The sequence below is a fragment of the Lactuca serriola genome, chromosome 8, assembly GCF_051521515.1.
Source record: "Lactuca serriola cultivar US96UC23 chromosome 8, Lser_US96UC23_V15, whole genome shotgun sequence".
In the NCBI taxonomy this organism is placed as follows: Eukaryota; Viridiplantae; Streptophyta; class Magnoliopsida; order Asterales; family Asteraceae; genus Lactuca; species Lactuca serriola.
The window spans coordinates 202,553,593-202,559,120 of NC_136415.1; the positions used below are offsets into that span (position 1 = coordinate 202,553,593).

The 5,528-nt window shown below is 36.3% G+C and overlaps 1 pseudogene; it reads left to right on the forward strand.

The window, feature by feature from the left end:
* Positions 1-276: 276 nt before the first annotated feature.
* Positions 277-1,634, forward strand: LOC145067769 (cyclin-L1-1-like; annotated as a pseudogene).
* The last annotated feature ends 3,894 nt before the right edge of the window (positions 1,635-5,528 follow it).

Sequence of the window (5,528 nt, forward strand, 5' to 3'; positions counted from 1 at the left end):
AAGTGTCCACCTTTCTTCCTAGGGTTTTCTATCTGTATAGTTAAAATTCACCATCCAAACATAAGGCATTGTATTTATTGGTTCATATGATAAGTGTTTAGTGCTGATATCATAGAATATGAGTTGAAATATTGATCCTAAAGACGAACAGGAGGCCTAGAAGGCCATTAGTAGTTGTTTTTTTTTCTTGGTGGAACATCATATAACCTTAGTAATTTTGAAAGTCATCATTCTGAATCTTAAATGTTTGTTGGTGTTCTTGTGACAGTGTGACCAATGATCAGTGCAGCTGTGGATACCTTCTATCTGACAGATGAACAGCTCCATAACAGTCCTTCTAGAAAAGATGGAATAGATGAAGCCACATAGACAACACTTAGAATCTATGGGTGTGATCTTATTCAAGAGAGTGGCATTTTGCTTAGGCTGTATCCTTTTGACAATCGATATTTATCTATTGTTGTATAATCAATATTTGTCATCATTTTAACTTCTAAGAATCTAGCTATAGATTCTTTATTTCTATGTTTGCTGAATAATTGGAACAATTATAAACATTCTTAACTATATTTCATGTTAATATACAGACCACAACATGTGATGGCAACAGGTCAGGTTTTGTTTCATCGATTCTATTGCAAGACATCATTCGTTCGTTTCAATGTGAAGGTATGCTTATTAACACTTGTGATGATGTGATTTCAAATTTTGAAAGAGTTTGTAACTTTGTATGTATTGAAACTTTAGTTTAAAATGAGGATTTTTTTTTTGTTTTCTTGTGACTAACATGTTCCTTGATGCCAGAGAATTGTTGCTGCTTGTATTTGGCTAGCATCACGACAAGGTGAAAATCCAAGGAGAGCAAGATACGTGATCAATGTATTCCAAAGAATGGAATATAGGAGGGAGAATCTCACTCTAGATTATTTGGATGCTTCTTCAATGGTAATTTAGTCTTTTTGCTTTAGTTGAAGGAGGCTGGAGTTTCAATGTTTTATCTTTGATGCTTATATTATTGTGCAGAAAAAGCATCCAGAATTAAAGATGGATTTGATCAGATGCGAAGGACATATCCTAAAGGAGTTGGCTTTCTCATGCCATGTTGAAATTCCTCATAAACTCATGGTAAGTTACATTTCAGTTTTGGGGACACATCCAAAGTTGATGCAAGAATCATGGAATCTTGCCAATGATAGGTATGCGATATTCAGTTCTTTTATTCCTTAATAATATTGTTGTTATCATCTATTCTTCACATTCTTGTTTGATGAAATGAAATGACACTTGTTTTTTCTTTCTTGTGAACAAACAGCTTGCGCTCAACTTTATGTGTGAGGTTGAAGGCTGAGGTTGTGGCATGTGGTGTTGTATATGCTGCTGCCCGAAGAGTACATGTTCCCCTACCCGAAAATCCTCCATGGTGGGAAGCATTTGAGGTTGAGAAAAGTGGTATAGATGAAGTGTGTAGAGTTCTAGCCCACTTGTATAGTCTACCCAAGGCAGAATATTTACATGTATGCAAAGAAGATGGGTCCTTTACTACAATGTCTCTTGTAACAATTGTTACTCATGAGTCAAAAGCCACAGAAATTGGTAAGATGAAAAAAGAACGTCTAAGGAAAGGGAAAAGATAAAGGAGAAGGAAAAAGGAAAGGGAAAGGGAAAGGGAAAGGGAAAGGGAAAGACATAGGTTAGTTTGTTTCAAGTTGTAAATATGAAGCTCTGATTCTTAGTCTCATTAGGTTATGCCTCAACATTTAACTCTAAGACATCACTTAGTCTAGAGATTACTCTTATGTAGATAACACCTTAACATGATATCACTGTTTTCATTTATACTTTTAAGTACCAAAATAATTATTACATATTTAATAATTGAATAATAATATATTGGTGATAAACTGAAAACAAAAAAGAAGAATGTGATCTAATTAATATCCGATTTTTCATATAAAAAATCCATATGATAACAAATTATAGTACTGTATAATTATTTAATTAAATGTAATATTAAAATAGAGATCGTAATTACATAGAAAAAAAATGAGCTTGCAAGTCTTTCACATATTGAAAGAACTGATCTAGCTGGCTTTCAAATGTGGATGAGGTGGCATTGCAATTTAGATTGAAAACTCTGGTTGTGGAAGCTCTATGACCATTAATATCAGTGCATTACCACTCTTCTTTCAATTATGTCACATAATTACATCTCACATCCTTACAGTCACAATATTCTTTTAAAAGTGGTCCCATACTAACAACTCGAAATACAGATTAAAAACCAAAAGTAATAACAATTGATAAAACAAATCGATGGATTAGTGCAATATTTAATATATTACATTAATATTATAATCATAAATTGGGCCCACAAAACAATTTGCAAGTCTTTCGACCTGTGAAATACATTGGGTAACATGACATGATTTTAAGCATATGTGGTCTTTCAAAAGTCATTTGCAAGTAGTGATGCAAATGCTCTAATACTTATTACGGATTTGAATAAGTGACAAAACCCAACCCATTGCTGAAATTCCTAAACAAAACAAAACATTATACAAATATATTTACTAATTAGTTATGATATGGGATATGTACTGTAATTTTTGTGTAATTGTAACTGGTCCCTTTTGGTAGGATCTTAGGATCCCAATTACATCTTACGATCACTATATTGTAAATCTAAATATGATTCTACGTTGGATCCTAATCTTTTAACAACTTTGAGTTGAACGTCCAAGATTTGGTAGAATTTTAAGCACGTTGATGATAAAGATGGCAAATAATAGGCCCAATGTGGTAGATGTTTGAGGTAGTTTACAGTATGCTTTCATGACATTGAGTTGTAAGTATTTCAATACTTTGTTTCGGTTGATTTTAATGCTATATAAATATGTTCTAATTTTTTATATTGTAATTAGATGACATGTAAAAAATGTTGGACAATTTATTGGGACAAGCCAAAATGCATGGAAATTTGAACCTTTTCATTTCGATAATGACATAACACGAAAATTGTTCATAAATTTGATGCTTAAGAAAGTGCTATTGTTTGATTTCTTTAATGGGTCAAACGTGGTAAAATTTATTCAAGGAAAACAACATTACTTGCATTTTTGTAGATATAGATAAATAAAAACTTTATAGACTGCCTTTTGATTTGGTTCATTCCGATTTACTTAAGATATAGATAAATAAAAACTTTATAGACTGCCTTATATATACATTAATTTTGCACGCATGATAGAAATACAATTTGTTAATTACATAAAATTATTTCATGCCTACCATGGACTACAATGAATGTTATTTCCTTGAATTCCTCAGCCTACAAGGTGCCATATCGAATACTCTTGTCCACACACTTCCCAAAAACATGGTGGAGTTGAGCGAAAACATTGTTATATTCTAGACACTGTTTTTACGTTACTCATCTCCGTTCAATGCCCATAATATTTTTGGGGTGAGGCTGCTCTTTTAGTAGTCATCCTTCTGCATAATCAATGTTCACATAAAGCTCCATATGGAAAACCCCTAATTACAATATTCTTAAAGTTTAGGGTTGTGCTTGCTTTGTCATAGGAAGATACAAAAGTTCAAATTATTTATAGCCTTTGTTGTTTTATGGGATAGGGTATTAAATACAAAGGATATCGGTGGTAGGATCCTATCTCTAAACGAATTCGTATATCCAATCATCTAGAAAAACAAAATGTTCTCCTCCGACATATCAATTCTAATGTGATTTTTTGCATTCAGTCTTTACCAATCTATTCAGCTATTTCTAGACCAACCTTTGTTTATGTGCTATCTTTTGAGATTATTGCCCTTCCTTCGTCTCCATCTACGGACTTGTCTTCTAAAACACCATCTATTGTCCATCCTAAGTCTCCATCATACATTGCCATCTTTCACCATTTTCTACCCATGAATCTACTCCTAACTCTTCCTCTATGGACTGTTGCGAAATTTCTACAATGCATGAGGATTCTACGACCAACAACCGTCGATCCAACCAAGTAAAAAATATACCTTTTTATATTCATGATTACAAGTATTACTCTACTCTATTTTTTCGCATACCCCATCTTCATACGAAGAAGAACTTACCAACTCACTTTCGTAGAAAAGCTATATCTAAAGGATTGTGAGCTCTTAATAAGGATTAAACATGGGGCGTTGTCCCTTTACCTTCATGAAAGATCATCATTGGCTCTAAACAGGTTTTCAAAGGTAATATAACTCTAATGGCTCTATTGATTGATATAAAGCTATGTTAGTTGCAAAAGGTTAAATCAGGAGTATGAAATTTACTATAAGGAGACTTTTTTACCGTATAGAAGTTAAATGCTTTTTCTCCGTAATGGTCTCGGTAAGGAAGTTTATATGTAACCCCCTCTAGGTGTTTCTAAGAAATGGGATCATATTTTTCGTCTAAAAAATGTTTGTTATGATAACAAATAGTGACTGAGAGTTTGATTTGAGAAATTCACCACCATCATTTAGTCTTCGGGTTTTAGTGTTTTACCGCTATCAACTATGACACCAGAATCTGGAAGTGAAACACACATCACGGTCCGAAACAATCGAGATCGGCTCCCCATGTCGAGATACAACCTCTCTCACATATACTTCCGCCAACTTCTCCGCCGAAGAACTCTCACTGATGGCAAGGAAGTGAGCGCTCTTCGTCAACCTATCCACAATCACCCAAATTGCATCAACTCCTCTGGCAGTCCTCGGCAATTTGGTGATGAAATCCATAGTGATCTGTTCCCACTTCCACTCGGGAACCTCCAATGGCTGCAATTTACCATGCGGTCTCTGGTGCTCGGCCTTAACCCTACGGCAGGTCAAGCACCTCTCGACAAACCATGCGACGTCCCTCTTCATATAGGGCCACCAATACTCCTTCCTCAAATCCAAATACATCTTCGTAGCCCCGGGATGGATCGAAAATTTCGACCGACGCGCTTCCTCCATTAAAGTAGTACGCGTACCGCCCACAAACGGTACCCAAATCCGACCCTGAAAAGTCATAAGCCCTCGTCCATCCGTAACAAGCTCCGAAACCAACCCAAAGACTCGCTCCTTCTTCTACATCTCTGGTTGCACAGCCTCGGCCTGTGCCCCACGAATGGCATCCAGTACCGGAGTCATCACGGTCAATCTCAAACATACATCCCGTAGTGGAGTGCTCTCTGCCCTGCGGCTCAACGCATCGGCTACCACATTAGCCTTGCCTGGGTGGTACAGGATCTCACAATCATAATCCTTGACCACATCCAACCACCTCCTCTGCCGCATGTTTAGGTTGGGCTGATCCATCAAGTACCTCAAACTCTTATGGTCCTTGTATATCGTACACCGAACCCCATACAAGTAGTGACGCCAAATCTTGAGGGCGAACACTACTGTCCCCAACTCTAGATCATGCGTGGGGTATCTCGTCTCATGAGGCTTCAGCTGCCTCGATGCATATGCTATCACATGCCCCCTCTGCATCAGCACCGCACCCAACCGCAATA